Source organism: Corvus brachyrhynchos, unplaced genomic scaffold (assembly GCF_000691975.1).
Source record: "Corvus brachyrhynchos isolate BGI_N302 unplaced genomic scaffold, ASM69197v1 scaffold115, whole genome shotgun sequence".
Classification (NCBI taxonomy): Eukaryota; Metazoa; Chordata; class Aves; order Passeriformes; family Corvidae; genus Corvus; species Corvus brachyrhynchos.
This window is the reverse complement of record NW_008239553.1, coordinates 5423404-5448965: the sequence shown is the minus strand read 5'-3', so window position 1 is coordinate 5448965 and position 25562 is coordinate 5423404. Positions and strand designations below refer to the sequence as shown.

Genomic DNA, 25562 nt, shown 5'->3' with positions numbered 1-25562 from the left:
AACCAGAGTGCACACTCACTCCTCCCATCCAATTTTCACTCCAGAAATTACACAGGCCTTGCACATATTGTCTCTACTAGGAAAAAAGAAAAAATCAGGGAAGAGAAAGGGGTGTGCTTTCCCTTTTAAACAGGAAAATTTATATGGTATAAAGTGCTTAATCCAACAGGTTGTTGGGATATTAATACTAAAATTTGATTAAGAGATGGCATTTTATTGATACCACTCGTTAGCATATACTTGGGTTATCTAAGTAAACAATCTGGTAAAACACCTACCAAATTTATTTATGAAGGCATGAGGAAGAGAGAAATAAACAATTTATATGACCAAAAACCCTGTACTAAAGTATAGCAATTTTATGTCTAACTTCACCTTCAGCAGAGAGAAAAGGATTTGTCATTTCTAATTACAATAGATACTAGGCTTCTGTGAATAGTTATTTACTGACAATCAGTGGCTTTGTGTGCATATTTTCATACATATATATGTATGTATATATGTATATTTATACACACACACACAGAGCCAAGACAAAGCAGATTCACCTTCAGCCCAGCCTTTCAAGAGTCACCTCACAAGGAGTCTCAGTGAGCCCCATCCTTCATCCTCTGACACTCTTCACACATGCATAAATAGAAGTACAAATTGTGGACTGCAACATCAGAACAATACGCTTGTGTCGCCAATCATTCGCACTTGCTTTGCAGAGAAGCAAATACCTTCATAAATAATATTTTCTAAAGGCCTGGGAAAAATTGCTCCACTTTTCCTGACCTTCTGCTGTTTGTCTTGAAACCCTTCAGATTTTCAGATTTCTAACAGTTTTGTTTCTAATATTAGTTCAAAGTTTGGTGCTGTCCTCCCTCAGCAATGAAGATGAGCCAGTCTTCAATGTGACTTTGCCCTGGTGTCCATTTCCCCACCACACACACTTCATTATACTAATTTGTTTTCACGTATTAAAGTTGAATGTACATAGTACATAGTATTTCTGTCATAAAAATTGACTGTGCTTTGAGCAAGAGGACCCTGATTCCTTATCTGAGATCTTTCATGGTCTCTCAGTCTAAAGGTTAATTACCACTACTGACACAGTTCCTAAGTGCTGTTTGAAATAGCACAGTGCTCTACAGATATATACAGCAAACCCCATAGCATTGCAATATGAAATAGCCCACATTTAAACTAGCTGAGCTTAAAAATTATTTTTGACTACTGTCAGTTAGTGAAGTTTATAGACATTTACACATGTGCTGTACATCAGGGCATCCTGCTAACGATGAGCTTCATGTGCTCAGCAAAGGAGAGAGGAGAACATTGCTGCCCTGCCGTCAGCATAGCCCCCTCTGAACACAAGAATAATGCATGACTTGGCCAGTCACTGTCACCAAGCAGTGATGTGTACAAACTGCAAAGAGCATTTTCATGTTTAAGACTAAATAATTTATTTTAAATATTCAACAGTCTGTGCCTTCTTCATATTGTACTCCCAGGGTCTCAACTCACAGACTCTGATTCCATGTTGCCAGGAAGGCTACTTGTCAGCAGCTGTAGTGTGAGCAACAGCAGGAGGCTCAGAACAAGCACGTGAAATAAAGTGCATACGCCAGGGACAGCACAATGGCTGGTTTGCTAAGTGGCACGAAGCGCTTCACCCTGCGGGAGCCCTCACATCTCTGCGCTGAGCAGCTGGGTTGCACTTTTCTCCTATCAATAATAATGATAAATAACAATAACAGTAGCAAAGTGAAAGGAAATTCTGAGCGTACAGGCTGCATCAGGTGGACTTCATGCTCCTGCTTCCAAATGCACAAGGATTACTTTGCCCACCTCTCCCCCCACAACCTCCACTTTCACAGGGCTGGCTGGGAGCCTGAGATGCAGGACTACCCTGTATCCAGGCAACAGGCATCCCTGAGGCTCTGAGAGCCCCTGCAGTGCATGGGAGGAGAAGCTGGGACAGGTACCTTCCCAGACTTCATGGAGTGTGGGATAGAGGGAGCTTTTCCTGTTTTAAAGAATAAAGACAGAGAGTAAAGCAAGCTGCCAAACTACCTTCTGTCAATGAAAGCATGTTCCAAGGTCTCCCTGGGGCTGCCTGGTCCCCCTGGGCTGCCTGCTTTCCCAGCACTGCTCACTGGGAAGGTGCAAAACTTACTGTGACCTTCTCTTTTCTTTCTCAGTGCTGTGTATGTTTTCTCCTAGGTACACCTCTTCCTACGCAGGAATTTTCCAGATTTACTAGCCACCTATAAGCAGCAGTCTCTATTCCTGGGGCCATGGTTTTGCCAGGCAAAACCTACCAATGTCATGATTAATGGACATGCACCCCCATCACCAGGCTTCAAAGACGGTCTGTGGGAATAAAAGATCAGTTGAGAACAGGTGATTCATCAATTCTTATATTCCAAAAAAGTTCTTCATTGGTAAAGGGATAAACTTCTAGAGCCAGGGAAATGAGTGGGAGTATTTACACTGAGTCCAGTGGCATCCAGATTTCATACACAGTGCCTTAGGCAGGTTTACTCATAACACCCTGTTCCACTCAGTTTCCAGCTTCAGCTGATGCTGAGAGGGACTGGGGCAGTCTGACAGAGATTTCATATTTGAGGAAAGACCAAAGAACACCATGAGCTAAGAAAGTTATAGACCCAAACCTGCTCCCTGAGCATCTTCAATTCTCTGATAATCTACAGGCCACTGATATTCAAAACACAAATTGCAGAGGATGAAGTTATTTGACAAAGAACTGGAAAGATACATACAAGAGCTTCTGTAGTGTTCAGCTGCCCTCCAAACAATTTTTCAAGTTGCCACATGGACATTATGTGATTGCAAGATATACAGGGAAGAATGGTCACGAACAGAAAAAAGGTATGACAAATTGCTGCATGAAGATGCTCAGAGCCAAACCAGACTTAATTAAAATAAACCTTGTGTCTAGGACAGGAAAGGGGTCATGACAGCCCTTTCCTATCTTACTTGATGCTGTGTCAGCATTTGAGGTTCTTAGCCATAAACATAATTTGTGACACGGCACTGCACAGCAGACACAACAGGTAGCCTAACCTTCCTCATCATCACAGTACTAATACACTATCCAGTCAAGATGTTTACTTTCATTCACCATGACTAGAAACGTTAAACAAACACTGCCCAGAGGTGTATGAAACGATAAAATCAGGAGCACTCTTCAGAGCTTGGGCATTCTAATGACTCCTGCTGCAATCTCAGTTCCCTGCCCCTACCTTTCCTTCTCTCTTACCAACTTATACAGCCTCACTGTCTTGGCAAATAGCTTCTTTTCCTTCTAGCAGTGACAGCTGTTATTGTAGGAGACAGCACAGTATAAAGTTACTCATTAAGGGAGGTAAAGAACCGTCTCCCTTCAACTCCAGTTGAACTCTGGGGGAAAATAAGTACAGTTCTTCTCTTCTTTGTGAGCAATGACATGGAATATCAGAAAGTCCTTGCCTAAGTGCACGTTATCCAGATGCCCTCAAGGAGATTAACTCAGGGCATGCAATTCCCATCCTTTGCAGTACAGGGTGTGTTCCCAGCCAGCTACACCAATTTTACACCAATTTGCTTAAATCAGAAGGGTGAGGTGGACTTCAATCTGAGTTCACCCACTGATAGAGGAAGGGGAAAGCTTTCAATCTTTTGAATCAGACCAGCTTTTTCACCCAAATTCTCACGCACATAAAGACTGTCTTGAATCACATAAATCTTAGAGCTTTTCCCTTCCCAACATGTCCTTTTTGCAACACTGCCACAGCAAAAGAGTTGCAGCAAAGAATCTGGAGGAATGGTAAGTGGAAGGACAGAAGAAGGATGGATAAAGGGCAGGTCAGTGATATGGCACCACTGTAAAACTGAAGCACAGGGGTCCTTTCTGAGATAAGGTGTGCTCCAGATCAGAGGTGACAGCAAAGATCCAAGCAGACAACTTAATCTTGGGCTAGGAAACCACTGAGACCTTCAGAGTGCACTTCAGCAAAGCACTACCACCACTGTCTTCTTCAGGACCTACCACTCAAAACACCCATTTAAGTGCTTTGGAGAAAAGGGCCGGATGCTTTCACCCATCGCAAAGCCAACTCTTCTGCCTGGTGCTATTTTGTGCAAATCAATCCCTCATTCAGAAATTAAAACCAAAATGAGCAGCACTGAAAGACACATCAGAGGAGCTCTGATTGAGGAGAAACCCAGAGCGATGCTGATTGATTACTCCCAGCATGCCTTTCCCCGGAGCAATAATGAAGTACGTGCCTGGGACGGGAGCCCTGAGCAGCGCATGGAAACATCTGAAAAGCTCGCCTGCATCCACAGACCTCCCTGCCTGAGGAGCATATTTAAAGCAGTTCTACAAAGCACTACAGCCAGGGTCTCTCCTGCAAAAAAAACATTCCCTTTCCTTCCGTTCTCCTCCCCTTTAAATCAAGCTGAAACCCCAAATCTGGGAGCACCTCTGCTATGTGTATAATGGTATCTGTCCAACATTCCTCAGTAACAGAATCACTTGGGATGGGGAGGAAAGTGCTGCTCGTCCTGGGCAGGCATAGTGCAAGGGATACAGGGAGGATAAACAATGCCCTTTGGAGGCTTCAAACAGAGCCTACTGCTGGTGCTGAAGGCAGTTGTTTTAATCCTCAGCTGTAAGTCACTGGGAAACAATAAAAGAGAATTAGCAAAGAAAACAATGAGCATTCATGCCTTATTCCTTGACTTGCAGCTGAGAGTATTCAGGGGTGGATGGGAAAACAGGAACAGGAAAACCTAGAGCAGACAGGCTCTCTGCCACTGAGAGTGGCAAAAGCAACTCATCAGCAGAAGGAAGAGTAATGCCCTAATCATAATTTTCCTGCCAGACAAGACCCAAACTCTTTCAGAAATGGTGCACAAAAAGAAATTTTATATTAAAAAACCCAACAAAACAAAAATTACTCTGCATCAGTATGCCCAGAAAAAACATAGCAAGATGATCAAAAGATTCTGTTGTTTGGATGACAAAAAGAAAAAAAATAAAAAAACAAACCAGATGGGAAGAATTGCTTCAGTTTGAACTGGAAGAGTTTTCTTTTAAAACAAAACAATACAAAGGTATTTCTTCACATTAATTCCCCAAAGTTTTGTTTAATCTAAGAAGAAACTTTATTTTTTTTACATTTTCTAACTTAAAAAACACCAAGTACCACAAACAAAACACCACACAAAAGAACCCAAAACCTCTTTTTATAAAATGTTTGGATCTAATTTTAATAGAAAAAGTAGGTTTCATTTTTAAATGTTAAAAAGATCAGCTTTGGCATTTCTAAACCAAAAATACATTACATTAAAAGATCTGGAAGTAAATATATTAATGTTTAGATATGCATATATACATAAGTAATCTTACTGTTGGTTGAAACTATTTACTTAATTTTAACTTGATTTCATGAAGATGTATGGTCTCTGTGAAGATTCTTGGATATAAAAGTTTGTGTAATTCCTGTCTTTCATAAAAATTGTTGAGTACAGAGGTGTGATTCACAGACTTGATATACACAGCTGATTTCCTAGCCACGGGAAAAGAACATTAGACTTTTGATCAATTGGCATTACTCTTGATCAATAGAAAAAATACATAGCAAAGGATCAAGATCCCAAGCAGCTCAGACAGCAGTTTGGGATTAGCTTTGTACACCTAACACTCAGGACTGTTGAGTACCCCTGGGGATTTATATTGCTAGTCCTAAACATCTGGATTTACATTTAGCTAGTTTGGAGTTTTCCAAATGAGTTCTTTCCAACTACATCTTGAAAAAAAAAACCAAACCAACCAAAAAACTGCTTTTTAGAAGTCACCATCGCTTATCCCCATTTCCTGAGATGCTTTGTGGAGTATACACAACTTTATCCACCATGTGGTCATACTAAGTCTCCAGGACAGTCAGAGCTTTGCTGTACTGATCTTCAGGTATTTTAAACAGCCATAAATTGTGCCTTACTTAAGTAGTCTGTACTTACAGTCTTTACTTTGAACACTGGCTTTTGGCAGAAGGACCCAGGATAGCAGAATGCCAGCTCCTGGTTCCAATCAGTTCAGAGAGATTTGGCCCTCAGTGCTGCTACCAGATAACATGCAGAATTGGGAGATGGAAAGGGAAATGGAAAAGCAAAGGCAGTCCTGGCAAATGATTACACTTTCCAGTAACGTGATCCATACATGAAGCCAACTCAACTTACAAGCCAATAACTTGTGATAAACTTATAGCTCCGTTCTGAGAGCTGAACATTCTTAGCATGGGGGAAAAAAGAACAAACTCTTTCCTTGTTAACTGAGTCCTTGTGGGAGAAATAAGTAAAAGTTGAGGATATTATTTTTAGCTTTCTTGGAATGTACTCTTGGACGTACTTTGCAGCCCGAAATGTTATAAATGGTCCAGGTCAGTTTGAGGAGTCAGTAACAAATTCTGCCTTGCCAAACATGTCCTCTGGACTGCACTGGGTGTCCATCTTTCTCTCTCTAGCCTCAGCAAGGGCTCCCCAGACAGCAGCAAGGATGCCCAAGCCTGATAGTCCTGCTGCAGAACATGGGGAAACCAGTGGTTTGGATAGCCACGAACTCTATTATCCTTTCGTTAACAGCCTCCAGGGAAAAGTGCCAGAAACACTTCCAGGTGGCAATTACACAGAGCCAGTTCACAGGAAAAGCTTCCTCCTACCCTCCTGGGCTCAGGCCTGACTCATGCCATGCTACAGGGAGAGACTAAGCCTGTTAAAGTGCCTAGATAATTTAAAATATCAAGACAGTGCTACAAGCCATCTGAAAATTAGCACCTCGTTAGTGACTGGGCATTTGAAAATAAACCTTTCACAGATGTTTAAAAAAAGGAAATTTATGCTCCTTAAACAGATTTCTTTGGAATATATTTCTATTTGCACATGCTGCTGGGGGTGTTGGTCCACTCATACATGCGCTGTACTCCACTTTTTGGGAAAAGGAACAGCTGCAGACAGTCACATGTTCAGCTCAAGACCTCCATACGTCGGACACTGGAAGCTAAACTACAGCAGAGCGCTGCCATTATAACCCCCTCCATGTCATACAGCCACGAAATGCCTGCATGTCCTCTTTACCTTAGCTCTCCTGCCACGTGCTTCTGAGGACAACAGCCCTGAATGTCCAGCACCAGTGTCCAAGGCTGCTCCTACTTTCTTATCTGCCAAGAACTGTCAACAAATGTAATGTCTGCCAAGGATGCCCTCCCCTTCATTAGAAGGTAACCGGAGCATGAGTCATCTGACAAAGGACAAACCAGACATCAGATTATCATCACCATTATCTTTACTGTGCACAAGCCTGACCTATGTGGAGGCTCCTGTCTCAAAAGAGCTCTCAAGATTTTGCACTAAATAGATGCATCAATGCAAGCAAGACACCTCAGCTTTAAAATGGGTCAGGGCATTCAAGAGTAATAATAAACTTTTTCATACTCTGCAAGTTTAAAAATCAACCAGTTTTCATTTTATTTTCTTTTTAATGTAAGACACATAGAAATTTTTTGATGTGCACTTTTACAAGTGAGGAAAGGGAATTTCTGGATTACTTCTTTCATTTTTTCTTCCCTTCCCCATTTCTGTTTTGTCACAGAAAGGAGGAACAACGGGGAAAAATGTGAAGATAAACCCTGCAGAATTAAAACTTCTTAATCTTCAGGTTTCTCTGAAAAGGAATGCTAAGTTCCACAGAGCTAGTTTCTACACAAAATAAAATACATCTCCTACAAGAAAAAGCTTATCAGCTGTATTAGCATCTTTATATATAGATGGGGAAGGAAGGCAGAGAGGAATCAAGCTACTTCCCACTGTCAGTATGCAGTCAAAGCACAGAGCTAATAATTGAATGCAAAACTCCCCAAACCCACTTCACTACTTAGAGGGTAATACTTTCCTTATTACTGATTTTAGTAGTATCACCTTTCACTGATCCCAGCTCTTACTCATAAGCCCAAGAATAAAAGCTTCAAATACATGCACATATACCCCTCTTATGTACCTGTTTCCTGAGAAATCTCTATGGTAAGAGAATAGTTCTAGCAGCTTTTAAACTAAGTCCCCAGCTTCACTCAATAGTTTTCAAAATGCAAAATCAAAAGCAAATGTACTTTTGTAGGTCTCAAAATAAGCAATGCAAAGCCTTCACTGCCATTCCCTGTGAAACCCTATCTCAGCCACTCCACCCAGGACATGGCACAGCAATGAAAGGTAGCTTTGCTTTCCCGTCCTGTCACGTTGGGTAAACCCCATTTTTCCTTGACGAAACGCTTTACCCATGATATAGTCAGTCAAAAAAAGCTTTAAATTACTCTGGCATTAGATATAAGTGGCAGGAACTGTTAGAGCTAATGACAATTTCTTTCCTCCTCCATCATGATTGTTTCCATGTTACACAAGCTCCCAACTGCATAGGGCACGAGGCACAGCCCAAACCAGTCCCCACATGCACCACAGTTAAGATCAGAAGGATTAGCTCCAAGTCTCTGGGGCAATACCTCTGAAAAGGTCAATCCACTGCTGGCAGAATCAGCTCTAGCGACTAGTTTGAGTCCTCTAGACCCGTAAGAGACAGAAGTGGCAAACACGTGCCACACTGTCAGCAGCCACTTAAAGCCTGATGAGCTTCCTTGCAGCACCTTTGGCAGCAGAAGAGCAGAAATCTCCCACTACCAGCCAAGATCCCAAGTGTTGCTCCTCAGAGAAGGAGCTCACCAGTGGCCACACTGCTGAGAGTTGTTGGAGCGAGACTGAGCAGTGCAGGCTGCAGGAGCCCTGCCTGCCCTCGGGATGCAGGGCTGACCTGGCACTCACCCTTGGCGCTCCTCGCTCCCTCGTTAGCGCGCGCACAATGAGTATCGGCCACGACAGCTCCTGGGACAGTTATAATGTGAGCAGGCTGTGAGCCAAACACGAGGCCTGGGAGTTTGCAGGGAGCTTGGAACAGCGGCTGTTGGGCCAGGAGCATCCCATTTATCTGCGCAGTGTTAGCTCAGGCGTCCCACGCCAGCCGTGTACGTGTCAGGAGTCGTTTGCCGCTTCACTGGTAATCTGAGAACCGAGCCCAAGGGCCATCGCATCGTTCCACACCACTCACTCTGAGTGATATCTCCTCTTGGTGCCACAGTGGACAGCGTTTAGGACACACCAAATCACCCTTCATGAAGAAAAAGCCATGTGAGTGCATTCCCCTGCTATACTGGTGCCAGCTCAAGCCCAGAGTAAAGTAAAGGCCAGAAGGCTTGCCCAGTTTTATCTCTAGTACAAGCACAATTTATCATAGAGGAAGATTTTCTTGGAGACTAATTTTGTTGATATTTGAGAGTAGCACAGCTTCTCCGAACAATTTAATTCACAGTCAAAGTAAAAATTAAAGAAAATTAAAACGTTCTCAGTAAGATATCCAATTCCTTTGGTCAATGCAGCCTCCACTTGTAGGCTTTCATAAAAAACACTGAACCTTTAGAAAGTCCTTACTCCATTCTCACAAAATTGCAGTTTCTTTAAAAGTTGTCAAACTGTTCAACATTTTAATAACAAAAAAAAGTGTATATTGTCAATGCACACACAGATAATAATCATAATAATATTGAACTATTAATATTCTACCAAAAAAAGTGTTTCTAGAAAGTACTTTCTGTTTTTCCACTTCTGTAATCACACCTCTGCATAACACAGATTGAGTATTGTGACATGATTGTGGTAAATGGACCTCAAAATTTGTTTCCTCTTCTTTCTAAGAAGGAATTGGGGTTTTTTCTGCTTTAATTTTTACCAAGTTTGCAACATTATCAGTTGTTGAACAGATTTTTACAGGGACAATCACAAGGAAGCAGAGCATCACAAGGAATCAGAAGTGATGGCAACCACAGGAAGCACAGATAAAAACTGTATCCCAGTTCAAGAGGCTACAAAAGGATACAAAAGGAACAGTGCCCAAATCTTGTGGTCACATGCACAAGCACACATTCATTCCTCTTCAAGACTTACCTTTTTCCCAGCTCCCAAACCTATGCTTTTCCCACTCCAAGGTCTGCCTCTGCTTTGTGGAGCCAGGGGATTCAGCCTTCTCTGTGCTCATGTTGCTCCAGCTGTTCGTTTGTAGAAGTTGCTAAGTGGATGTGTTTGAAGTTCAGACTAATTTTGGAAAAGCAGACAGTTTCTGCTCATCAACAAGTGACAGTTGCACCAGGGAAAAATACCAAACTTCAGGAGTCCTTTTCCTGAGCTGTTGCGTGTTTAGACTGACCCCTGCTACCCATAGAACTTCACTCCCCAAAATATTGCTGCTCTCAGCCTCGCTTCCTGCAGGCTCAAACATTGCAGGGTAGCTGGAATGTGGTCATCCCCAGCAGTGGGCTCGGCCATCCAGCAGAGCAGAGGAAGCTGCTGGCCCAAACTGGTGCACGCCACTCACTCAGCACTTCAGCTGCAAACATTCATGAATAAAAGGTAGATTGTGAATGAAAAGGGACACAGAGCTCTGTGCCTCTGTCCCATGGCCTGAGCATCCTCTTCAGCAAGGAAAAAAAGGCAAGAAAACAAGCATCATTATTATTCATTATTACTGAGTTCAAGACGCAGGAAAATGCAACATCCTCTGCTCCTGTCATAGTAGCTGGACCTCATCATTTGCTACTTTGCTTCTTTCCCTCATCACCTGAACTAACAAAGTAAGTCTTTTGCACAGCCCAAGGTGGTATACATGCGTACCAGGGGCTACCACTTTCCTTTTGCCTAGGGCTTGCACCAAAACAGAACAACTTTCAGCAAGGGGGGAAGAAAAAGCCACTGTAAAAAAAAATCAGTTTTGAGAAAGAATGTAGCATTATGCCATTTTCCTTATATGGCCACTGTTATCCCATGTGGAGGCACAAACAATAGCCAGCTTGTCAGGGGGTGGAGTAAGAAGAAGGCTTGAGGGAAAAAAATATATATTCCCTGCTGGCCCTCACCCTCCATTTCTTCTTGGATTTCTTTGTGACTGCACTGAAAGGGGTCAATAGCTCCCAGCTTGAGAAATGCAGCTTTTGAAAGGACAATCACCAGCATCTGTGTTTAAAGCATGCCTTTTACTTCATGGCCTCCCAGCTGATGCAAGGCTTTTTAAAAAGTGAGCAGCAAGATAAACTTTCAATTCCCTGCTGGCCCTCACCCTCCATTTCTTCTTGGATTTCTTTGTGACTGCACTGAAAGGGGTCAATAGCTCCCAGCTTGAGAAATGCAGCTTTTGAAAGGACAATCACCAGCATCTGTGTTTAAAGCATGCCTTTTACTTCATGGCCTCCCAGCTGATGCAAGGCTTTTTAAAAAGTGAGCAGCAAGATAAACTTTCAGGGTAAAGAAAAAGCCAAGAGTAGAGGAGAAACAGTACCTATCTGCCTTGGGCTTACTGACACTTTCACTGGAACAAAGCTTGACTGGCAAAGCAGGGATGGAACATAAACTGCAGATGATCCAAAGTGCTACGGATCATTACCCCTGGATTCAGTCTCCCCCTCCCCATCCTTTAAAGTCCACTATGAAACCACATGAAGCAGCCAAGCACCAAACTGGAAAAGAGTTTCAAGTGATTAAAAACAATGGGAAAATTAGCACAGGACTCATTGAGCACATCAAAGCTTTGCAATCTTCAGTGTTTAAGAATTTCGGATTTGCCAAACACAGTCAACTTAGTCAAATTTTAATAAGCTTAATTAACTTATCTTGATAATGAAAGACTGGACCAGTGGCTAAGATTACATTTAGGCTTTCTGTTTGAGGAAATACTCCAGAAAACTTATGGCACATTAGAGCCAGGACTTACTGGGAGGGAGGAGGAACAGGATTGTAACCTCCTCCTTTAGCGCCAGAGGACAGAGCCCATGTGGAAGGCTGGCACATGCCCAGTTTTTCAGGACCCCCAGGCTCCATTTCACATTGAAGCCTCATTCAAACCTACAATAGCAATTATATTGCAGTTGCTGTCTGTATTAGGACGTTGTTTTTAATTCACTTTGGAAGTGGATGAATCCACGTGTCTGCACAAGGAGTTTGTACAGCTCAGCTGTTGCTGTACTCTTCAGGTGCAACCCAGCTGAAACTCCATTCACCTGCTTTAGAAATTAACTATTCTCCCTGATAAAACTTTTCAGATTTGAGAAGCAAACCAGCTAAAATGCACAGAAAGATACTCTACTTTGTGTTAACTAAATGCAACCAGTTATAATTCTCCAGCTCAAATCCATTTGACTTTGTATTTATCTGGTTATTTGACTGGAGTATTTCAGTAAACATTAGCAGAAGCCCACAGCATTCAGCTAAGACAAGCCTGAAATTCACAGATGGAAAGGTGCAGTGGTACCTCCAGCAGCATCACACAGAGCAAAAAGGTATTTCATCCTACCAAACCAAACTGTCTGAGAGAAAAGCCAAAGAGACCAGAGAATGCTCCAGAAGCACAGAAGTAAATTGCGTCTGCAAGTCTCTAGCACTGGCAGCATATGACTTTGCATTTCACTTTAGTTTCCAATCATACAATCTTTCTCACAGGCATACAAATACATTAGTCTGTGCCTTATCAGATCCTGAATTACCATTGTAGCAAAGCTCCTAAGTCTGAGAAACGCAGTTCAGAGACGTTTCTGGGGCTGTAATGAGTACTGACAGATAAGCCACACTCAGGCAAACACACTTGCAACTGATGTCTGGCTTAACACAATACAGCCCTAAGCTTCCCTAATATAGCATAGGAAACAGAATCCTCCCATCACGTACTACTAATTGCATCTGCAGTGGTCAGGGGTTGAAAGAGAAGTAAGCAGATTAATTCTATTAGTCTGTGCAATAGTATCCCAAGGGGACAAGGGAAAATCCCATCATTTAAATCAGGACTGGTAAACGCTGCTGGGAACGATGTTACATACTAGTAGGGGATTAAGAGTTTGGACTAAAGGGCCCCATTTTTTCTAGATTTGGTTTCCATGAGTCATAGCAATTAGAACTGCAAGGCTTTTTGTTTGTTTTTTTCACTTACAGATGACCTGATACATCTTTCCTAGTTGAAAACTACATTATTAAATTAATTTCTTACTTAACCCCTTCTCCACAAGATACATTTCTTTATTCCTTTGTCTGAAGAAGTTTTCTGTTTAAATTAAGGTACTTCCAATATAAAATTATTTTAGAACACAAGATCAAAACATTGCCTTATTAATAGCTTGTATGTAATAATTGTCTTTTTTTAGCATACTCCTCCCACGCTTTTAACCTATATTTATTTCAACCTTATGAGCAGACTTGATCCTCTAAAAGTACATTTTTGCTGAGAAACGTTCCCCATGCTGTAAATACATTGTAATGTTTCACCCCTGCAGACATGGCAGGATGTGGTGACAAAGCCCCTCTTGAGCCAAATGAATGGGAAAAGTCCTTTGCTCAATCCAGTGCAACTGAGCCTGAGCATCAGGAGCACTGTCTGCCTTACCTGTGTGCTGCTTTGAAGGGACAGACTTTCAGGGAAATACTTGTTCTCCTCAAAAAGTCAGGCTGCACTGAACACGCATCGGCCAGGATCCTTGCTTCGGGTCTCTAGCGCTGTGATCAAGGCTGGTCAACCTGTCAGAAACAGCAAGGAAAATACATAAGGCACATTCTGGGCCTGAGGAGGAGACTGCCACCTTGTTTTACTTCCTCCTGCTTGGGTAAAGATCAACTCCTTCTTGTGCACCTGAAGGAAGTGAGGGGAAGCACCTCGCAGTGACCCTGCAGACCCTGTCAAGGTCCGGACTAAAGGCAAAATCTTCCTCCTTACTTTCTAGTTCATTAGGCTGACCAGAAAAGGGCTTTGACTGGAAGGCAGGAGGAGCACAGGACTATTTCCAGCAGAATAAGAAAGAAGCAACAGAGTTGCTCTGCATCTTCCCCTCTTGCTCCTCTGCACAGCAGAAGAGAGTCACGCCCAGGAAAAGGTGCTGTGCATCCCCAAAAGGCAAGTTCCAGAGCAGAGGACGGAGTAGGGTGTGATAAAACACAGGTAGTTAAATGTTTAACACACACACTCACCCCTTTCTGTATTGCATGCAACAGACAGGCACACACCTGTTCATCTACTGCATAGATGTCAAAGTACAACTTATTCTGAATGGAGGGAGCCAGAAATGATTGAGGATGAAAAAGAGGGCAAGGTGATGGAGCTGAGAAGCAGATAAGGGTGAAAGGAAGATACCAACAGGTGCTCCAGGGGTGAAAACAATAAGGCAAGCAAAAGAAGGTAAATCAGAGCCTGCAGAAAGGCACGAAAGGCAGTGGGAGAGGAGAAGGGATCATGCCAGATTGTGTCTGTTTTCTGCTTGCAGAAATCAGCCAGACACGGGGCACAGACGTGGAGCCACCTCTTTAACTGAGTGATCACTCCATAACAGCTCCTCTCTGGAGAACAACAGCGAGTCTGGATCTCATTCTCCCTGACAGCTCCAGCTCAGATATGAAGATGGCGCCGTGTAAATCCATTTCATGATATTAATTCTCTCCTCTCCAGTCTACCTTGCTGCTTTGCTTTCTTTTGGAGGCCAAATCCTCTGCCCTCCCAGCCATACCAGCACCTCAGGGTCAATGCCAGCTGTCCATATGAAACATCAGGTAGCATCTCTGACCCCTCTGCATCACCCAATGCTTAGCACCTCCTTCAGGATCACGATGAAAATCTGGGAGAGAAGGTCTTTTCGCAGCAACTCCACCCAGCAGCCCCATAAGACACGGAGACAGGCCTGCAGCAGGACATGTCAAGCTCCCCCTCTCTGCCATGCTGTCTGAAGATGACAGCCATACTGAGCTGAACTGCCATTTGTCAATCCAGGGATTACAAAGGCACCTACAAGCCAGCTGGAAAGTGCTTATGTCACACCAGACCACATGAAAGGAAATTCCTCCCATGCACAGGGTATCAGCCCTCTGTCAGCAGCTCCCTGCTCCCCAGCACAGAGGTGTTACTTCACACTCCCCCAGGGTGAGAGAGAGGGTTCAGTGGGAACTTAGGGGCCCTGGTGAGGAGTGCCCCGCAGCCTGGACACTCATCTTACATGCAGTAGGGGGGTAGCATGGTCTAGTGAGCAGAGCAGGGGCCCACCAAGTGGTACTTGGGCAGATGCTCTCCATGCCTGTGACTCCATTGGACTCTTTCAGCACTTTCAGCTGTGGTTCATCCTCCCATGGGTGTTTGCTTACAAGCCTGTTCTCTGCTCTGCACAACCTGGCATTTCAAATACACATATACCAGCCATATCCTGGTTTCTTTGAAGCAGAAGGACAAGTATTTGAGAGATGCAAGTGTTTGTATGTAGAAAATATATATGTCCGTACACTTTTGCACAAAGTGCCTGCTGCCTAATAAAAACATATCCTATTGAACACAGTCTTAGTCCTTTCAGACACAAGGTGTTGCATATTAACTCCCAGCCTTTGAAGACAGTGAGGGGAAAAAGAGAGGTTATTCAGGCTTGTAAAGTGACCCGAAACCACAACATGGAAAGTGTCACAGGCAGGCATACAGAGAGTCATCTAAAATTTGATTCAATGGCATCTTTAGTAGCAATTTTCTCTTTCCATTATGGAAGAACAGTCCTGTCCATGTAGGCAAACCCCATTCGTGCCCTATTACTATTCCAGCTGATGCACCACTGTGATCAGAAGCAGAGGGCTCTAATATATTTAGGGCCACTAATAATGTATTTTTTTTCCTGTGCGTGCTTGCTCGGATGAGAGATTTCAATCATCTCTATTCAAGGAACATTAAGAAACACAAGATATATCAGGTCATAGAAATCCTCCTCTCCAGTGGAGGACCGTGCCTCTCCTCTCCCCCCTGCTTTGTTTACATGTAATCCAATTGAAAGTGTCTCAAGTAGCAGGAATATTCCCCTTTCTCTCAGCAGACTCCAGAGAAGTCTGACAGAGAGCTGTCTTAAAGACTTGTTGCATGCATAAAGAGTCTGTCTGGTTTGTTTTTTAAAGAATTGTCATTCCTTAGTATCTCACCAGAGCAAAAGCAGTAGCTTGTGAGAAATGTGAATAAAGAAAATAAAAAGCAGGCTTCTCCAGGCTTGAAGCAGAGGGACAGAGATGGATAGCAGCACTAGAGGATCCAACACTCCTCTAGCCTGCAGGTGAATTTTCAGTAGAGGAGTAGGCCCAGTGGACTACACATCATCTGGGCTCAATACATTTTTAATATGAAAACAAAAATAAACAAAAGCTTAACGTGGAATTTCTCCTGGTTGCTGCCCCAGTCTTACATTCTCTCTAATCAGTGCTGGCTGCTATCAGAGACAAGACCCCAGATTAGACATGACCTGACCCGGACCAGCAGCTCACGGGTGCTGCTCCCACAGCACTGCACTGAGCCCCACACCCTTGGGGCTTTAGACTCTGCAGCTCCTGGATTTGATTTAAGGGGCACAAGTGACTCTGCTGGAATTTATCTTTTAAAAATTTCTTTTTTTAAAATCCAACCCTCATCACAACTTCTTCCCCACCTCAATGCTTCTATGCTTTGGGGCCCCAGTGGTGGTATATTTTGCAAATGACTTTTTTTTCCTCTTTGTATATTTGTACAATCACACACATGGAAGTATAAAGCCATTTAATCAAGCATAAGCAATAAGAGTTTGCACTACATACTGACACAAAGATCAGGAGGAACACAGAGCATTCCCATTTAACATTTTATGCATCAGAAATAACACCAAAACTGATGTAAACCAAGCCAATTCCTCATTACTTAACACAACACAAATCTTTGTGCATTAAATACAAGTGAAAGGGAGCTGTGAAGTTGGCATTAGCTTGACAGATGTTGAGATGAGCTGCACCAGAGCTGAGTATCTCAGCCTGAAACAGTGCATGTTAAAAAGGCATCTGCTTATTGTTTGATATGTGTATTTATTTACATAGACGGCTTTGCTGACATGCTGAAAGGTTGGGGAGGGTGGTGTAGGCTGGCATTTTAAGCTCTCAGCAGCCATTCAGCAATCGGTTTGTTATCCTTTGGTCATGTCACAAGCTTCCATTTTATTGCTGAGTGTTGACAAAAGGGGGGAGAAGGGAAGGAACCAGGATCCCCTCCGCTGTGCATACTTAAGTCCCCTCCAGAAGCCCTTAGCACACAAGGCAGCGCTTCCAAGCTCAGCCTCCACAACCATGTTGCCCCTAGGGCTCATCCTCCAGTTTCTGGGGCCTCTGTGCCTTTGATACAGACATGAGAAGAGTCTCTGAAAAGCAAGTCAAACACAGCTCCTTGTGCATAAAAAGAGATCTTTTTTAACAAGAAAGAAAATTAATTAAGTGGGTAAAATCCCACAGGTTGGAGCAGCAGCTGAGGAATTATCTTTCTATCAGGTTGGTAATGAGGACTAAAAAACCTCACACAAACATTAACAGCTTCATATGGGCTCATTGGCATTTCAGATCAGATGTGAGGTTTGGCATTCCCAGGAGCACCAGATGCAGCTCCAGTTACAGACCAGACTATGCAAAAATGCACTTTGCCCTGCTGAAAACAGTATTGTCACAATGTCTGAAAATTAAAGGTACATCTCTATCTACGTAATAACTTCTTCCCACAGAAATTATGCCCTGGGAGAATGTAGGTCACAACATCCAATGCCTCAGGTTGATCTGACTCACCCCTGAAACCTGAGTTTAGATATATAAGTGTGTGTGGGAGTTATTCAACATGCCATGGGGAACAGCCAGCACACATCTAGGTGCACATCAAATGATATGATCAGACACTGGCCAAATCCACCACCTCTGCCCTATTGAATATAATATTAATAATAGAATATGCTGAGTTGGAAGGCACCCATCAAGATCATGGAGTTCAACTCTTGGCCCCATGCAGGACACCTCAAGAGTCAAATCATGTGCCTGAGAGTGTTGTCAAATGCACCTTGAACTCTGTCAGGTTTGTGCTGTGACCACTTCCCTGGGGAGCCTGTTCCAGTGCCCAACCACCCTCTGGGGGAAAAAGCCTTTTCCTAATATTCTACCTAAACCTCCCCTGGCTCAACTGCATGCTGTGTCCTTGGGTCCTATCCCTGGCCACAAGAGAGAAGAGATCAGTGCCTGTCCCTCCACTTCCCCTTGTGAGGAATGAGGTTTCCCCTCAGTCTCTTCTCCAGGCTTAAGAGACCAAGTGACCTCAGCCACTCCTCATACGGCTTTCCCTCCAGACCCTTCATCATCCTCATGGGTCTCCTTTGGACACTCTCTAATACCTTTAAGTCTTTCTTACATTGTGGTGCCCAAAACAGCCCCCAGCACTCGAGGTGAGGCTGCCCCAGTGCAGAGCAGAGCGGGACAATCCCCTCCCTTGCCCAGCTGGCGATGCTGTGCCTGATGCCCCCCCCAGGACATGCTTGGCTCTCCTGGCTGCCAGGGCACTGCTGACTCATAATCCACTTTCTGTCAACCAGGACCCCCATGTCCCTTTCTTGTGGCTCTGCTCTCCAGCCTCTTGTTCCCCAGTCTGTCCACACACCCAGGGATGCCCCATCCCAGGTGCAGAATCCGGCACTTTGCCTTGTTAAACTTCAAATGGTTGGTGAATGCCCAGCCCTCTGATTTGTCAAGGTCTCTCTGCAGGGCCTCTCTGCCTTCAAGGGAGTTGTCAGCTCCTCTTACTTTAGAGCTGTTGGCAGACTTACTTAGTATTCCTTTGAGTCCTGCATCCAAGTTGTTACTGAAGATGTTGAGGAGAACTGGGCCAGAGATGGAGCCCTGTGGAACCCCATCGGTGACCAAATGCCAGTCTGATGTCATCTCATTCCCTATAAGTCTTTGTGCCTGACCTGTGAGAGCCAGTTGCTCGCCCATCCCATGATGTGTTTATCCAGCTGTGTGCTGGATGTTTTGTCCAGAAGGATACTGTGAGAGACAGTACCAAAAGCTCTGCTGAAGTCCAAAGAGATTCCATCTACTGGCTTTCCTAGACCAGCTAGGTTGGTTACCGTATTGTAAAAGGAAATCGGGTTTGACAAGCAACAGTTTCCCCTCATGAAGCCGTGCTGGCTGTGACCGGGGACTGTGTTGTCCTCCAGGTGTTTCCCCACCAGCACTGCTGGCTGCTCAACTGTTAAAACTCACAATTACTATTCAATGCCAATAAAATAATACAGATTTTTTTCCCATACCCTGAAATGGAAAAACTACCTGATCTGTGACCAATAACAAGAATGGCAATCATATTCATGGTAACCACTTCAACAGGGGATCCTACCACAAAGAAGCCACGAGGCCTACTGAGCACCATGCTGAACTGTGACAAACTGTTCAAAGCTACATTTCAGAAATGCTTTAACTTCCCTGGCAACTAAGACAAAGGAATTTGTTCCCTCCCCCAACAAAAGAAAGAAAGAAAGGGAAAGAAAAAAAAAGAAAAATATGTGAACTACTGGCCATCTTTGCCAAAACACGCCTTTGTTCATCTTCCTGCCCCTTTGTTACTGTTCATATCACAAGAGTCCCTTGAGGTCCCACAGAACCAAGCTTCTTACTTTGTGCAGCATAAAAGAGCTCCCTGCCCAAAAAGCTAGCTGACTAAACAAATAAAAAGCAGGAAAAAAAAATAATAGCATTTCCCCTGTTACAGATGGGAAGCAGAAATCCAGAGAGATTTTGGCAGTAAAGATCAGGCAGGAAGCCAGTGAATGAACAGGGAAGAGAACATCTTCAATCTCAAGCTTATTCCTTCAGTGTGGAGATCACTGTTTCTTCCTTTCTCGTTCTCCTGTTTTTCCACAAAATTTATTTCTTTTGCAGCTTGTAAAGTTCATCCTTGAAAGCAAAGTTGACAGTCTACTGATGCTTCTCATTTTCATGGGGAGGAGATTTAGGGATTCTGATGTAAATTAAGCACAAGGAATTCTTAGCTGGCACCCAAAAATTGCCCCAAAGAGGCCAAATGCCTCCCCCTTTAAATGAACAAGTGCTGCAGGTACTGTTTTGTGAAGTTTTTAAATATACCTAATCAGGGGGCCTTCAACTCACCAGCTCAGAACCACTTTAGTGCAGGTGCTTCCAAGGAGGATGTTTCGTGTATTACCCATGTGTTATCAGTCAACACACATGGGAAGCCTGCCAGATGAAACAATTATTTTGAAATTGCATGGAAGTGAAATACATCTCTTTTAAATGTTTCACTAATTACACAGACCTACCAAAGGCTAAAGATAATGGAGTATTTCCCTACTACATCTGCCACTCATTAATTCAAATGCCCTCTGTGCACTAAACCTATTGGAAGAAGAAACCAACTGCACTTCTGAGCAATAGGATTAAATTACCTGCCCCAAGGAAGCAGATTGCCTAACAGAAGCATTTGCAATATTAATAGCTACTTCAAATAATTTTAAATAATTGTTTAACAACCATCACTACTTCCTCAGTTTTTCTTGAGTTTGAAATATCTGTAGTGCATAAACGAGTCAGTCTAACTGTTTTTCAAGTTATTCTTTCTTGTTTGACTCAAAAGGATGCTTTCTGTCAGCCTGAATTGTTAATTTAGGTTTACTATTGCTGCTCTCTCCTCTTTCCTTGAATAAAAGGCTGGCTGATCCCTGGGATACTGCAGCACAGCACTTGGGTTTTCGCACTCAAGCTGTCACTCTATTAGCTCTGACAATCTGGCAGTTTTCTATCACACTTTTTAAAGGGTCTCATCTGTCTCTTGTAGCTTTTTCCCCAGATTCACCTGAGAAGGCATGTTGACAGTTTTGGACAGGATGCTCCCAGAATTACAGGAGCATCCAAGGGTAGGAAGAAAACAGACATTCAAGGCAGCACACGCTGTATGTGCGGCAGGGGTGTGTGATTATTACAGCAATTCAAACGTCTGCTGGTAATGAGGTTAGTTTGGAAAGGCTTTGATTCCTGCCTAGGGAATTTAGTGTTGTTTGCTTGCTCCTTGAGAATGCCATGGGCTTCCTCATGCAGTGCTAGATCCAAATATACTTTTGCGTATTACAGAGTTTTATGTATAATACATGTGTGTGTGATTCTGGTCCTTCAGAAGAATTCCCAGTGAAAAAGCTAGTACAGAATGGGGCACTTCGTGGAGTTGTATAGCTCTTCAACTCTCCTTTGGAATGCATCATTAGTTCTGCATAACTGATATCTCTGTTTATCTTCTTCAGATCCCCTTTCTTTAAACAAACTCCAGATTCCCCCACTCCCAAAAAAAGTCTCTTAAGTCCTGATTGTTTTTCTTGAAACACACAATAATTTTAAAAGGCTTAGCAGGAGTATTTCAAGAGGAAAAAGCACACAAAACCCAATAATCAAGTGATAAAGGCCAAAGAGAAAGCCACAGTCAGCTATAGAAAAGGACATTCAATGTTGTTCCATTATCCCCTTGAAATGAAGAGTTAAATCTTGCAAAATTCCATTCCAGTGCCTGCTACTCTACTTAAATCCTCCTGACCACAGCAACAAAGCCATTATACACCACACATCTCGGCATTTTCATCAAGTTCCCAACATCTAGTACGTGGTTCAAAGGTTTTGGTCCTTCACAGTAATGAATCTTGGGATCAGCACATGAAATCAAACTGCTAGGTGCAAAGAGAAAAGAAAGTTGATTTTCCGAGACATGGAAGAAACCAACCTCTGCCCTCAAATCCTTCTTTATATTCCCCACTTAGCAGGTCAGGTCTCCTTGCCCACATGTTACATCGTTTCTGCATCGCCTCAGTGTCCAACCTTCTGCTGCTCTTAACTGCTTCCTCCTAGAGTCTGAGGTAGCTCCAGCTGTGCACAGGTACAAATAAGCCGCAATAAAGGTTTGATTTTTGCGAATCACTGAACTTAACCTCTGAATAAAGGCTACCATAGAAGAGTACAGTGCAAATACACCACCTGCCTAAGTCAAAGTAAAGCAACTTTAAAAATTATCAATGAGTAAATTTCCATGGAACATGCAAGCCAGCAAAGTCACACACCACACATGGAAGTAAAGTTTAACTGACTTGGATGGAAAACATGCTGTTATTGAGCGACAGGGCTGTCCACGGCAAAAAACTGAGTAAAGGCAGAGCTGAGCCCTACAGAAGTAGCTACTAGATTTTCAAGTACCAAGGATCAGATACCAAAATGTAAATACTAGTAACAACATAAATCTTAAAGGCCTCAAAAGGGCTTCCTCTGTCTGCACAACAGAAAGGCACCTATTAATGACAGAAAGCCAGTAGCTGGAAGGAATTAAGAACATTCAGAATCAGCCAAACAAACAGCTGCACAAGATAAGGAAAAACTCTAAGTTAACACCAGGCAAAGAGATACATCCGTCCTATTCTTCTCCCAGAAAACAAAAATAAAAAATTGTCATAAGAGCTACATTTTCCTTTTTCCCTTCTACACTCTGTGGTAAAAAAAAAAAAAAAACAACAAAAAAAACCAAAAAAACAACAAGCCAACAAAAAACCCAAACAAACAAACACAAAACACTTTCTGACCACCAATCTTTCATGATAGAGCAACTCTGACAGACTTTTTTTCTAGAATTCAGTGTTAAAAATGTTCAAAACTTTTCAACAGTCCAAAGTAAACATGACTATCAATATTAGCAATTCCAGCATGTGTTAGAAACATGGGGATGAGGTAATTGTTTCCTTAGCTAAGGCTCAATTGTATGAGCACCTTATAGCCATTTTGTGTCGCGTGGCACTCAGCAGAATTACAGCACATCAGAATGGACTGACTAGGGAGAAGGCGGGTATGAATTTCTTGCTGGAATTTTCTGGTGATGGTGCTTTTAAGGACTCATACCAGCTTTCATTACTAGGGCATCTTCCCTATTTGCAAATGTTTTTCATCACTGCTTTCCCCCCAATCCTTGCCACTGTTTTTCTCTTCTGTCCTCTCATTCAGCAGTTTAAAGACCTAGTAATCAAAAACAGTGTGGCATAATGGACATTGCAAGTATGGGGCTGCTCATTCAGTCTAGATCAGGGACAATTGTTCTTATTACATGGCACAGACAGAACAAAATACTCTGGAGATTCTGCAACAACGCTGGATGAATCCCAAAAGATCTCCCAGAACTGGAGAAATGGATGCCACCCCTGTGAAAGCTGCAGAAATCAAGCTCTTTGGCTCACTGTCACAGTGTGTCAGCAAACAAATATCTCTCCCTAGCTTTCCCAGTTATTAATACAGTCATTAAAATGTGAGACTATGTTTTCTGTTGTAAAAACACTGTATTGTCAGAGAATACCCTTGTAGAGGACTCAGGCAATTAGCGAAGGAGCAATTCTGAGCCTTGAACACAAGAGAAGGAGGGATGCCAAGGGAAACTACAATTCCTTTGAAATTGGGAGCAAAATTCTTGTGTCAGCAACAAGACCATAACCATGTCCCAAACAGATGTATAGAGACCAGCTTCACAAAGTTTTCAGAAGTGGTCAGTGGTTTGGGGAATGCATCAGTACAAATGTCTCAGTCTGGGTGTTCAAGCCTCCTCAGGCAAGAAATACTTAGTTGTTTCTGAAAAACCTGGTCCTTTGGGAGTATTTCAAATGAAACCAAAAAATCTGTCTCACTCTCAAAACTTTAGATGTCACTGACATAAATGGTGGGACTTTGCCTTGCTCACGAGCCCACAGTTATAGAAGTGTTCCCAAAATGTTGCACATGCTGATATGCCTGTCTTTCCGAGCCTGGTCATGCAATAGTCTGTAGAAGCCAAAATACAACTTTTTACCAGCCTGAAAAATAAAGAGGGGGTCTGACTCATGTTTCCTCATGACAGTGGGACCCAAGGGTTCCCATTGCTGGGCCTATTCCTTCCAACCAAGACTCTGCATTCTGTTTTTTCTATTACAGAGCTGCCTGCAAGGATAGGTCTTGAAAATGATCTTGGCCTTATCTTTTGCCTGACCTTCCCCCGTGCTTTTTTTTTTTGTAATTTCAACTTCCATTTTTTTTTGGCAGCATTTCAATAAATGGCACACCTACAATTCAGTGTTTTGCTTCAGCCTAGAAACAGTGAAACTGAGAGACAGGGAAAAAGACCAACATTACTTGTAAAACAGTTTGACAAAGAGTGTGAACTAATATAAGCCTTCTGGCCTTACAATTGGCAACAAGAGCTTTTACTAGTACTTAGCTTTTAACTGCAGCATTCCACAAGAATCTAGAGGAGGCAGCATCCCAACTCACTAGGTAGGCATTGTCATGAGGAAAACACAACAAGGAAACAACTGCACAAAGACTCTCTGCTGCATTATTTGTCTTGGTCTCTTGAGCCACACAAGCACACAAAAAGGTTCCCAGATGAGCAGTGGCATAGCTCCTAAGACAGCTGCTCTGGACAGACAGCTGTATTTTGGGTGGAATTAGGTGTTTAAAGGCTCTCAGAAAGCAGCTCCTAGCTGCAAGAAGCCAAAGAGAGCTCCTCCAACCGGAAAATTTTTTTCCCTTTGACTCACCTGGGGAAAGTTACTGCTTATAATCAATGATTACTTAGGTCAGCGCTAATGTCTGGCTACCAGCTAGCAAGATACAGCAGTCTGCACAGAGCTCAAGCTAGGACCGTGGAGGAGCTTTCTATCAGAAAAATGTTTTTTGGTGAGTGGAAAGTGAGCCCAGCAACTGGGAGAAAGGACAAAGGCTTGGGAGGCTGCGAAAACTTGCTCTTTCACACCAATGGTGCAATCAATATTTACAGCCTTTGAAAGGTTTCTCAACACTTGCACAGCACCAGATCATCTGGGCAAATTATCAGACAACTCTTCCAAGGCACAAGACAGTAACAAGTCTCAAGACAGTAACGAGAGACGTAGCATCCATATCCCTCACCTAAGTACACCTCAAAGTGAGCTTGCCAGAGTTTTCACATGCTGCTGAAGCATTCAAAACACTCCACCTCCTAGCTACAGCAGAAACCAGCTGCATTTAAATTAAAAGCAGGTGAGAAGGAAAACTAAGGTGCAGGCACCAGCTGTCATCCCAGGTGAAAGCAATCAGAGCAATGTTACGGCACAAGCATCTAGAACTAAAGGCTTCTTTCCCTCTTGGGCCTCGCCTCAGGAGCAAGACAGGTGGAAGAAGCATTTGGCTCACTTTGGGCTTTGTTTTCTCAGTGTCTCCTTTGAACAGCTGCTGCAGTGTCCTGCTGGTACCCAGGGCCAGTTGAGTCAGGGATCTCCTTTGACCGTCCTGTCTCCACAGCTCACTCTCAAAACAGTGGACTCCTGTACCACGGGTTAACTGGAAACAAAGTGGGTTAAACAAGATGGTGTCAGCTCTGCCAAATGAGCTGCCAACCAGCAAGAGAAGAAAGCCCTCCCTAAAAAAAATCACAAGATGCAGGAGCTACTCTTGGTGCCCAGATAATGCTCCACAGGGCCCTTCTCCACATGCAGGTCTTTCCAGGGCACTGCAACCAGAAATTCCAAGCCAGACAAGAAGCTTTTCAAGGCAGACATTAAACATTCATTTGTAATAAACACCCTCCTGAACCCCAGGGACCAGTGAGAGGTGTAGGG

At 43.2% G+C, this 25562-nt stretch overlaps 1 protein-coding gene across 2 annotated transcripts in view; it reads right to left on the bottom strand.

Annotated features, from left to right (window-relative positions):
* Positions 1-25562, bottom strand: part of TSPAN18 (tetraspanin 18) — a 121870-nt gene that overhangs the window by 46406 nt on the left and 49902 nt on the right. For both annotated transcript variants that reach the window (XM_017741860.1, XM_017741859.1), the window contains exon 2: positions 13508-13638. The gene's annotated coding sequence lies outside the window, so the exon portion shown is untranslated. The remainder of the gene's footprint in view (positions 1-13507; positions 13639-25562) is intronic.